This window comes from Narcine bancroftii, chromosome 9 (genome assembly GCF_036971445.1).
Source record: "Narcine bancroftii isolate sNarBan1 chromosome 9, sNarBan1.hap1, whole genome shotgun sequence".
Taxonomy (NCBI): domain Eukaryota; kingdom Metazoa; phylum Chordata; class Chondrichthyes; order Torpediniformes; family Narcinidae; genus Narcine; species Narcine bancroftii.
This window is the reverse complement of record NC_091477.1, coordinates 72385773-72398253: the sequence shown is the minus strand read 5'-3', so window position 1 is coordinate 72398253 and position 12481 is coordinate 72385773. Positions and strand designations below refer to the sequence as shown.

Sequence of the window (12481 nt, the reverse complement as noted above, 5' to 3'; positions counted from 1 at the left end):
CCATGATGGAGCCCTCCAGAAAAGGAGGTGAGCAGTAAAAATTCTGGGACTGCCTGTGGGAGGTTTCCAGGTCCCGATGAGGGGAGGCCCCGATGTAGCCATCCCGAGGCAGAGGTGTACCGAGAAAGGTCTGGTACAACCAGCGGAAGGTTCCCAGATCCCAATGAGGGCCTGGGTCAGAGGCAGGGTGGCAAGTATCTAGGGAGGAGGCCTCCAAGAAAAGCCCCTGTAGTGCTTCGGTAGCCCCAAAATTCCAGCGGGCCTGCTGGGGTGCAGTGTCCCAGCTGAGGAGCAGCAAGACTGATCTACCTCCGTTAGGGGTGGGATCAGGTGGCAGTGGCCTAACTTCGTTAAAAGTGGGGCCCAAGGCTGGCTGCACTGGCCGAGCTTCACTGAAGTTGGGGTCTGAAAACAATAGCAGCGATGCCGATCTACCTCCGCTGGGGGTGGGATCAGGCGACAGAGATCTACCTTCGCTGAAGGTGGGGTCCAAGTCTGGCTGCACTGACCTGGTTTCGTGGAAGTTGGGGTCTCAAAAAGCAAGCAGTGATACAGTTATGCCACTGCACAAGGTGAGCTGCATGAGACAATTGGACCTCATTATATCGAGTGGCAGCGAAGGGGAGTATCCCACACAAGAACAGGTAGGAATTGTATGCATACGGAGATGAAGAAAGATTATGTGGGTTGGATTGTTTAAAAAGATATGTTTTATGTACAAAACACATTAGACTAAATGAGAAAAACCTCTGTTTTTAAAAGAAAAAGCATCAGCGAGCTCCCTCCAAGACGTTGGCCAGATGGCTGCAGGAGGTCACAAGAGTGGCTGGAGAGGATATTTCTCAGTTTGGGTCCCATTCAACTAGAGAGGCGGTTATCTCAGCAGCTAATAGGGCTGAGGTCCCTATATGGGATATCCTTCACCAGGCGGGATGGAGTAATGGGAGATCCTTTAATAGGTTCTACAACAAACCTTTAAATTCAGAGGGGCAGCGTTTCACGGCTTTCATCCTATACACAGGAGATTGAATAAGGCCCTGGAAGGGGTACCATTTTGAACTGATTATGGTCTGTCGGACCACCCGAAGGGGACAAGCCGCTGGGCTACAAACTCTCACGTTGGTGAACCAACAAAAATTGCGAAAAATAATGGAACATATAAATGAGCACTTACCTGTGCGAAGTTTGATGATTATTATTCGAGCAATGGAAGTTGGTGAGTCAACATGCCCACCTCTCCCTTCCCTCTTTTTTCTTATTTATGGATAAATATGTTCAGTCACAGGTTCATGCTATGGTTGGCTCGTTCAGCTTAGCTCATTTAAGTTCAGTGGCTTCTCCCCTCCCAACTGTAAAGGAATGGCTGCGCATGCGCAGATGGGATCTCATGTTGACTCACCAACTCCCATTGCTCGAATAATAATCATCAAACTTCGCACAGGTAAGTGCTCATTTAATGTTCCATTCCAGGCCTCTGCCCATAGAAATGCTTCCCAGTTTCATTCCATAACCATATAACCATTTACGGAGCAGAAACAGGCCATGTTGGCCTTTCGAGTCCGCACGGGTTCACTGATTTTGTGCGCCCTCTTCAGGCAATAGTCCCGGTAGATCTGGTCCTATCTCTTTATTCAGACACCTGCCCAATTTTTGCTCATACCTTGATGATAGGTATAGATGATCCATCAATTATTCACTGCACTTTCCCATGCAACCGCAGAAGATGCAATATTTGTTCTTTATCTTATCCTTTCCCACAATCCACAGTTGCAAATGAACCTGTCAGATGAAGTAAAAATTCACTCACACATCTTCTGGTCTAATGTACAGCATTCAGTGCCCAGAATGTGGACTCTACTACACCACACACAGACTGGCTGACACCTCTGCAAAACATAATCATTTAGTCTATGAGGCTGAATTTAAGCTTTAAGTTGCCTGATACTTTAATTCTCCAATAAAAACAATATACAGGAAAAAGAAACACTACGGTTTGAGCAGCATCAGTGGGAAAAAAATAATTGTCAACTTTTTGCGTTGGAACTTTCCTCAAGACCTCAGCTTATTCTCCCAATGATGGTACTTGACCTGCTGAGTTCCTCCTAGACAGGCTTTTGCTCCAAATTCCAGTATCTGAAGTTTCTTGGGTCTCCACTTTAATTCTCCATTCCATTCTCTCCCAACTTACCAATTTATGGCCTATTTCAATGATGTGTAATGGAAGCTTTAGGAACACTCGTTCATCTTCTATCTAATTATGTTGAAGCCTTTGGCAGTCAATACTAAATTAAACAATTTTAGTTAATTTGTTTTCTTGGTATTAGAAATGTCTTGTTGGAGGACTATCTATCCTTAACATTAATTCAGCTTTTCTCTCTCTCCATAGACCGAACTAGCTATAAAACAGCTAAATTAACCCCAACTGGGGACTCTCGAACCAAGTGCTGCAATTTCACAATAAAGTTTTGAAATAAAGGTGAAAGCATTTCCAGATTTTTTTTTGGCATTCACAATAACTCTAGTTCCAATTTTCATTCTCTCATTCTGTCTGGATACTCCAGACAACAAAAATAATCTCCACCTATCTTATCAATTCACCTGAATATTATAGAAATTTCAACCTATTTTGCAACTTAATTGTTGAGTGCACAAGTGACACCAATTTCTGTTAACTATAATTTATACTTCCTTCCCCTCCCCCCACCCTCAAATCAACGAGGATTATTTTCCTTGTGATTTGTGTTCAGATCTGTGAATTCTTTGTATTTCAGTTTCAATTTGTACTAATTTGGATACCAACTTATTTTCCTTAATTTAAATTCTGGTAGCGATCATTCTGATTTGTCTCATCTAAATTTAAGACTTCTAATCAATGTTTCATTCTAGCAAATCTGCATTAGTCCTTTCAAAAAGGTCAATATATGCACCTCTGACATTGTGCCAGAAGTACTCAACGTGTGGTCCAGTCAGGGCTTTGTACAACTTCTAGGTCTACTGGGCATAAAGGCCAACATTCCAACGCCTATTTTGATTATATTCTATCTTTTGACATTTTAATGGAATGGAATTACATAAATACAAGAGCAAAGAAGCACATTCATCCACAATTCTCCTTGAACCACTAAGTCTAGTTTTTTTTTCCCCTTCAATTACAAGGTACTCAATTCTATTTTAAGGCTTAAAGTCAGGCTGATTTTGTCATAAATTTACACACAAAATTTGGTTTTTTTTCCACCCCACTTAAAGCTTCATCAACACTGCCTACAATATGACCCATCTTTAGGTCATTGACAGTCTTGGATACATAGATAAATGAGATAGAAAGATGGAGTGAATTACAGCCCCAAACACAACTGCTTATAGGATCCCACTAGTCAGTTTCAGCTCAGTTTCATCTCATACCCTGTTGCCCAGCCAAGTTTCTACCCTGGACAATAGATTGCATCTGATGGAATTAAGGCAAGTTTGAGAAAAAATTAAGTTCTATCCTTTCAAAAGAGTTCAAGAAATATAAAATCTGGGTAATTGACAATTACCTGTGCTGAAAATCTTTCAGTACAAAAACAAAGTCTACAAATGCTGGAAATTTCAATGACACCAGAAAATGCAATGTTTTCTTTCCCAAAAAAATAGCACCATTGTTCTGAACAGGCTCTGGAGAGTGCCCAGATGGAAAAATCAGGAGTTGTTCATCCAATTTCTGGGTGGTCTTGGTGGGACAGCACACAAGGCCACAGACAGACATCTGTGAGTGCCGGAGTGTGACACAAAACTGAAATGGTTGGCTACTGGGAGGTCTCTGCTTCTGGTATGGACAGAGTGAAGGTGCTCAGCGAAGTGATCTCCAATATAGAGAAGGCCACAAAGGAAGCACTGCATGCAGTAAATCAGTTCTGCAGATACACAAGTGTGGTTTCACTTGAAAGGCCTGTTTGGGGCCCTGGATCATTGTGAGAGAGGAGATGTGGGTGCAAGTGTGGCACCTCCTGTGGCCACAGGGGAAGGTGCAGAAGTGGTGGTGGGGGGTGGGGGGGGGGGTGGCAATTGGTGGGGAGGGGTGGCAATTGGTGGGGAGGGGTGGCAATTGGTGGGGAGGGGTGACTACACATGAAGGGAGCAGTCCGTATAGAAAGCAGAGAAGGGAAGATTTGTTTGGTAGTGGGATCCTGTTGTAAGTGCTTGAAATTCTGGACCATAATGTGTTGGATGCAGAGGCTGATGGGGTGGTAGGTGAGGATAAAGGGAATTTTTCTATGTTTGCTGCATCTAGGGTCAGAGGGGGCCAGGAAGATGTGTGAGAAATGGAGGAGATGCAGGTGGTGGTGGTGGAGGGGAAGCCATATTTATGGAAGAAGGCAGACATTTTGGAAGATCTGGATTGGAAGACCTCATCTTGGAAACAGATGTGGCAGAGACAGAGAAATTGAGAGAAGGGGTTGGAATCCTTGCAAGGGACAGGGTGTGAGGAAGTGTACTCCAGGTAGTTGTGAGAGTTAAGTGGGTTTGTAATGTATGTCATACTGCCCGGACCGGGGCCGAGGCCGCCGCAGTTTCACCCTGTGCCTGGATTTGGGGCCGCCGCCTCCCACTCTCTGCCCGGATCGGGGCCTTCGCCTGCCCCTCCAGCCCGGGTAAGAAACCTGCATAGGAGAAGGCCACTCCGATATAAAACCTACGACCCAAGGACCTCGCTGCCACGTCCCAGCTTGCTTGGCCACGGCACACGAACCATGGGAGTAAAGGGTGGGGCCAGTACTGCGCGCACTGCACTCCACCTAAAAGCTCCTTTGCGCAGGCCCGAGGACAGGTCCACGTCCTCCCCCCCCCCACGTCCCCCCCCCCCCACGTCCCCCCCCCCCCCACGTCCTCCCCCCCCCCCACGTCCTCCCCCCCCCACGTCCTCCCCCCCCCACGTCCTCCCCCCCCCCACGTCCTCCCCCCCCCCACGTCCTCCCCCCCCCCCCACGTCCTCCCCCCCCCCCACGTCCTCCCCCCCCCCACGTCCTCCCCCCCCCCCACGTCCTCCCCCCCCCCCACGTCCTCCCCCCCCCCACGTCCTCCCCCCCCCCACGTCCTCCCCCCCCCACGTCCTCCCCCCCCCCACGTCCTCCCCCCCCCCACGTCCTCCCCCCCCCACGTCCTCCCCCCCCCACGTCCTCCCCCCCCCACGTCCTCCCCCCCCCCACGTCCTCCCCCCCCCCACGTCCTCCCCCCCCCCACGTCCTCCCCCCCCCACGTCCTCCCCCCCCCACGTCCTCCCCCCCCCACGTCCTCCCCCCCCCCACGTCCTCCCCCCCCCCACGTCCTCCCCCCCCCCCATGTCCTCCCCCCCCCCACGTCCTCCCCCCCCACGTCCTCCCCCCCCCACGTCCTCCCCCCCCCCCACGTCCTCCCCCCCCCCACGTCCTCCCCCCCCCACGCCTCCCCCCCCTCCCCCCCCCCCACGTCCTCCCCCCCCCCACGTCCTCCCCCCCAACGTCCTCCCCCCCCAACGTCCTCCCCCTCCACGTCCTCCCCCTCAAAGACGCTCACAAACTCAAGCTAGCATGCTAGAACATCAGAACCATGCTAGACAAGGCTGACAGCCACCGACCTGAACGTCGGTCTGCCCTCATTGCACATGAACTCCTCAGACTTGACATCGACATAGCCGCTCTCAGTGAAGTCCGCCTGGCAGATGTAGGCAGCCTCCAAGAACGCGGCGCGGGCTACACACTCTACTGGTCTGGCAAGCCTTCGGATGAACGACGCCTATCTGGTGTAGGCTTCATGGTCAAGAGCTTCATTGCCTCCAAACTCGAAAACCTTCCGACAGGCCTCTCGGACCGAATCATGTCCATGCGACTCCCACTTCAAAACAAGCGTCACATCACCCTCATCAGTGTCTATGCTCCAACCCTCCAGGCGGAACCAGCAGAAAAGAACAAGTTCTACACCGACCTGCGCAACCTCATCCAACATACCCCTACAGCCGACAAGGTTGTCATCCTGGGCGACTTCAACGCTCGTGTCGGCAAAGACTCAGAAACCTGGCCAGGAATCCTGGGCAAGCATGGCGTCGGCAAGTGCAACGACAATGGGCGCCTCCTGTTGGAGCTCTGCGCAAAACAGCGACTTGTCCATTACAAACACCCTTTTTCAGCAGAGGGACAGCCTTAAGACCACCTGGATGCATCCCCGATCCAAACACTGGCACCTCCTGGACTACATCCTGGTGCGAGAAAGTGACAAACAAGATGTGCTCCACACCAGGGTCATGCCTAGCGCGGAATGCCACACTGACCACCGGCTGGTTCGCTGCAAGCTCAACCTTCACTTCAAGCCAAAGCCCAGGAACAATAAAGCCCCCAGAAAGAGGTTCAATGTTGGAAACCTGCAGTCAGACGAAGCGAGAGGAAACTTCCAGGCAAACCTCAAAGCAAAGCTCGACGTTGCAACCCGCCTCACGGACCCGTCCCCTGAAACCCTCTGGGATCAGTTGAAGACTACCATACTGCAATCCACTGAAGAGGTACTGGGCTTCTCCTCCAGGAAAAACAAGGACTGGTTTGACGAAAACAGCCAGGAAATCCAGGAGCTGCTGCAAAGAAGCGAGCTGCCCACCAGGCTCACCTTACAAAGCCGTCCTGTCCAGAGAAGAAACAAGCCTTCCGTCGCGCATGCAGCCATCTTCAGCGCAAACTCCGGGAGATCCAAAATGAGTGGTGGACTAGCCTCGCCAAACGAACACAGCTCAGCGCGGACATTGGCGACTTCAGGGGTTTCTACGAGGCTCTAAAGGCTGTGTACGGCCCCTCACCCCAAGTCCAAAGCCCGCTGCGCAGCTCAGACGCCAAAGTCATCCTCAGCGACAAGATCTCCATCCTCAACCGATGGTCAGAACACTTCCAATCTCTTTTCAGTGCCAACCGCTCAGTCCAAGATTCCGCCCTGCTCCAGCTCCCTCAACAGCCCCTAAGGCTAGAGCTGGATGAGGTTCCCACCTGGATGAGACATATAAGGCAATCGAACAACTGAAAAGTGGCAAAGCAGCAGGTATGGATGGAATCCCCCCAGAAGTCTGGAAGGCTGGTGGCAAAACTCTGCATGCCAAACTGCATGAGTTTTTCAAGCTTTGTTGGGACCAAGGTAAACTGCCTCAGGATCTTCGTGATGCCACCATCATCACCCTGTACAAAAACAAAGGCGAGAAATCAGACTGCTCAAACTACAGGGGAATCACGTTGCTCTCCATTGCAGGCAAAATCTTCGCTAGGATTCTACTAAATAGAATAATACCTAGTGTCGCCGAGAATATTCTCCCAGAATCACAGTGCGGCTTTCGCGCAAACAGAGGAACCACTGACATGGTCTTTGCCCTCAGACAGCTCCAAGAAAAGTGCAGAGAACAAAACAAAGAACTCTACATCACCTTTGTTGACCTCACCAAAGCCTTCGACACCGTGAGCAGGAAAGGGCTTTGACAAATACTAGAGCGCATCGGATGTCCCCCAAAGTTCCTCAACATGATTATCCAACTGCACGAAAACCAACAAGGTCGGGTCAGATACAGCAATGAGCTCTCTGAACCCTTCTCCATTAACAATGGCGTGAAGCAAGGCTGTGTTCTCGCACCAACCCTCTTTTCAATCTTCTTCAGCATGATGCTGAACCAAGCCATGAAAGACCCCAACAATGAAGACGCTGTTTACATCCGGTCCCGCACGGATGGCAGTCTCTTCAATCTGAGGCGCCTGCAAGCTCACACCAAGACACAAGAGAAACTTGTCCGTGAACTACTCTTTGCAGATGATGCCGCTTTAGTTGCCCATTCAGAGCCAGCTCTTCAGCGCTTGACGTCCTGCTTTGCGGAAACTGCCAAAATGTTTGGCCTGGAAGTCAGCCTGAAGAAAACTGAGGTCCTCCATCAGCCAGCTCCCCACCATGACTACCAGCCCCCCCACATCTCCATCGGGCACACAAAACTCAAAACGGTCAACCAGTTTACCTATCTCGGCTGCACCATTTCATCAGATGCAAGGATCGACAATGAGATAGACAACAGACTCGCCAAGGCAAATAGCGCCTTTGGAAGACTACACAAAAGAGTCTGGAAAAACAACCAACTGAAAAACCTCACAAAGATAAGCGTATACAGAGCCGTTGTCATACCCACACTCCTGTTCGGCTCCGAATCATGGGTCCTCTACCGGCACCACCTACGGCTCCTAGAACGCTTCCACCAGCGTTGTCTCCGCTCCATCCTCAACATCCATTGGAGCGCTTACACCCCTAACGTCGAAGTACTCGAGATGGCAGAGGTCGACAGCATCGAGTCCATGCTGCTGAAGATCCAGCTGCGCTGGTTGGGTCACGTCTCCAGAATGGAGGACCATCGCCTTCCCAAGATCGTGTTATATGGCGAGCTCTCCACTGGCCACCGTGACAGAGGTGCACCAAAGAAAAGGTACAAGGACTGCCTAAAGAAATCTCTTGGTGCCTGCCACATTGACCACCGCCAGTGGGCTGATAACGCCTCAAACCGTGCATCTTGGCGCCTCACAGTTTGGCGGGCAGCAACCTCCTTTGAAGAAGACCGCAGAGCCCACCTCACTGACAAAAGGCAAAGGAGGAAAAACCCAACACCCAACCCCAACCCCAACCAACCAATTTTCCCTTGCAACCGCTGCAATCATGTCTGCCTGTCCCGCATCGGACTTGTCAGCCACAAACGAGCCTGCAGCTGACGTGGACTTTTTACCCCCTCCATAAATCTTCGTCCGCGAAGCCAAGCCAAAGAAGAAAAGAAAAAAGAATGTATGTCAGTGGAAAGTTTGTCTCCTGAGATGGAGACAGAGAGATTCAGGAAGGGGAGAGTGACCAGGTGAGTTTGAGATCAGGGTGGGAGTTGGCCGAAGTTGACAAGTTCATTGCAGGTGCATGAGGCACTCCCGATGAAGTCATCGATATACCAGAGAAAGAGTTGAGGGGTCTTGCCTGTTTGGGCTTGCAGCATGGATTGCTCCACAAAGCCCACAAACAGGCAAGCACAGCTGGAACCCATATAGGAAGCCATGGCTACTCCTTTGATTTGGAGGAAATGAAACAAGTTGAAGAAGTTGTTTAAAGTGAGGAAAGTTCTGCCAGGTGGAGGAGAGTGGTGGTAGAGGGTGACTGGTTAGGTCTCTGGTCCAGAAAGAAGCAAAGTACTTTGAGACCTTCTGTATGGGAAAAGGATTGGATGTCCATCATGAAAATGAGGCAGTCCAGTTTGTGGAATCTGAAGAGATGGAGGGCATGTGAGGTGTTGCAGATGTAGATAGAGAGGGATTGGACCAGGTGAGAAAAGATTGTCATGGTAAGATGAAACTAGTTCAGTCTACCTGGATGGTTGGGTTTGTGCATCTTGGGTAGAGGGTAGAAACAAGCAGTGCAGGTATGGGAGGCAATGAGGTTGGCAGCTGTTGGGGATTGTGGGGTGGGTAGGGGGGGGATGGTGGTGAAAGTGGTGACCAGAGGTAATGAGGTTGGAAAAGCCGTGTGGGATCCAGGAGGAGGGGGGAGAGATAGGAGGAGACCAATTGCCAATCCAACAATAAGTGACAACATAAATTAAATATCAACATTAAATTATCCTGCTTGTAAATTATACAGCACTGTAACAAGCCAATTCAGCCTTACGAGCCCGCACTGATTTGCCTAACTTCACTCAGACCAAGGTTTGAGTTTTGGGTCAATGCTAATGCTGCAATGACCTGGCCAGAATAAACTAATTTTTTTTAAATATTACTAATGCACACCTTGACTATTGTTACTCTTTCCCACCTCATTTGCAACAAAATGCTTTAACCACAAATTCTCCATAATCCCACCTCTGAAGCATATACTATACTTAAAATGCTTAATATATTCCAGATACTCAAAAGTTTTAATATTGTTTGACTTTTCTTTCATTGGAGTTCTGATGAAAGGTCAACTTGAAACATTAATACATGTTTCACCCTAACAGATGATGCCTGTCCTACTGGATACATTCAGCATCTTTATAGCAGATATCAAGCATTGATTTCCTTCCCCCGACTCTCTTGATACATCTGGTTTTCTGGTCTTAAAACCAGTTTTGCTTCAACATTGTGACTGCCAGCACTGTAGAATCAGATAAATCACAGAAAAAGATTGAGTGAATCCACAACACCATCAATTTACATCACCCCATTTTATTTTCCCTTGATTCTACCATGAGCCAGGAGCAATTTAAAGGGGCCAATTAACCTACCAACCCACATGTTTTTCAGATGATTGAAGAAATCAGAATAATCACAAGGTCAATTTACACACTCTAGAGACAACACCAGAGGTCAGATTTAATCCAGGTCACTGGAGCTGAGGCAACAGTTCCATTAGGGGCACCACTGTGCCTTCTGATGTTAGAAACACAAATTAAAAAGCAACAATGACTTGGAGTAACATAGGCAATATGCAAAACTAGTAATGCAACTCCACCTTCATTGGGGGGAAAAAAAAATCACCATTCATGCCAGCTTTTCAGCTTAATTAAACCATGCAATCTTTTCAGGAAAGATTTCACAATAAGCTTCTGTTGAGGATCCGATTCTTAAACAGAAATATTCTGTTGTGATGACAACAAAGGCAGGCGTACATCTCCCATTACCGTACATAATAGGCCAACTCACACTTCAAGAAAGGCACACACCTTCAAACCAGTTTTGACCTTCACCCATTCTCGTCAGAAAGCTATACCACAGCACATTTGTTCACATCCATGACAACAGTTCCAGATTTTTTCTTTAAAACATGCAAACTGCAGAATTTTACAGAGGTGGAGTATTTCTCTCACGGCCAAAATGGTCGGCAACGAGATACAAAATAAAATGAGGACGAGAGCAATATTTTGAGCCAACAGTCCATTCAAACACTGCGAATTGTATATCAACAAGATAGCACATTTAACAAACGTGAAATAACTCCACCCCAAAAAAATATTTAAACTAGATCAAACGCCTTTCCAAATCACTTTTTTAAAATTCTCATTTAAATAAATCTGGAATCTAGTGGTAGCCAATAAATGTTGACACCAGCGATCAATGGAGAGCATCTCTGGTGTTTACATTTCTGGTCAGAAATGACAGGTAATAGAAGCCCTTAACTCGGTTATTCTACACGGGAGAGAATTAGACGAGCTGGTCCTGTCCTTCCCCTGCGCCCACTCACCAGTTGGAACCGCACCCACGCGACCAAGTGCTACAAGCTCATTGGAAAACCGCCGTCACCTACGAGCCGCTCTCAACCTGAACCTCACCCGGTCCGCCGTCGCCGCCACGCTCCAGCTCACCTCACACTTCACCAGGGCTCCACTCCCCTCGCCCCGCCGCCATCTTCCTCTCCAGCTGCGCCGCTCGCTCATTGACGGAGCACCGCGGCCCCAGCGCCCAATGAGAACGCAGTCCGCCTCCGCCTCCGCCGCCGCCGCACTCTATTGGCTGCAGCCCAATGTGCGGTCACCTGTTTTATTGGTCGGACTTTCAGGGAAGTATCGTATTGGTCGGTGGGCCAGGACCCTGCAGTTGATTGGGTGAAAGTGAAATTGTGATTGATGTGAGGGCCTTGTTGGACCGATGAGGGGAATTTTGGTAATCGGATTTGGGCATTTTACCAACCAGATTAGGAACACCATGGCAACCAGATTAGGGGAACCCTGGCAACAGGATTAGAGGATTTTATCAACTGGATTAGGGGATTTTGGCAACCAGATTAGGAACACCTTGGCAACCAGAGTAGGGGCATCCTGGCAACAGGATTAGGGACATCCTGGCAACAGGATTAGGGACATCCTGGCAACAGGATGAGGGACACCTTGGCAATAGCTGTGCTTTTCGCTAGACTCATCCATCATCAGTTAACTAAACCCAGGAACAAAGAAGACATGGAATTGCTGGAGGAACACAGCAGGTGAATGGGCAAGAATAAGGTAAGTGGAAAATAATGTGAGAAATATGCTTTCATCAACTTCAATCGGAATAATAGAAAGGCAAAGTATTTGTTTGAATGTTGAAAGATCGAAAGGTACATTCAGCATCCTGGGTGTCCTTCACAAATCATGGAATGTTAACATGCAGGCACACATAGCAATTAGGAAGACAAAAAAATTCATTGATAGAATTCTAGTATTCTTCAATACACCTTGCAGCAGTGATATGGAGCCCACATTTGCAATAACTGAGTGTAAAGGTACTTGCTATTGGGGGATTACACAAAGATACCAAGGATAACAAGGGAGATTAAAAAGAATCTCAGGGTTGTATGTGATGTTATGTATGTACTCTGACAATAAATTTGAATTTGAGATTAATTAGACTGGTCTAATTAATGATAATCTGACTGTACATATACAATTTGACAAAACAGAGTTTCTCCAGAGCACAATGCATACATATACATAATTCACAGTACATAATAATAATAATTATATATATATTTATAT

The 12481-nt window shown here is 48.4% G+C and overlaps 1 protein-coding gene across 11 annotated transcripts in view; it reads right to left on the bottom strand.

Moving 5' to 3' along the window:
- farp2 (FERM, RhoGEF and pleckstrin domain protein 2) overlaps positions 1–11418 on the bottom strand; it is a 187911-nt gene extending 176493 nt beyond the window's left edge. For 7 of the 11 annotated variants that reach the window (XR_011344030.1, XM_069896453.1, XM_069896458.1 and 4 more), the window contains exon 1: positions 11333–11418. The gene's annotated coding sequence lies outside the window, so the exon portion shown is untranslated. Of the gene's footprint in view, positions 1–1660; positions 1780–1807; positions 1887–11211; positions 11233–11299 lie in introns of those variants that run through there. The other 4 variants (XM_069896454.1, XM_069896455.1, XM_069896457.1 and 1 more) reach the window with 4 other exon arrangements.
- Positions 11419–12481: the final 1063 nt, after the last annotated feature.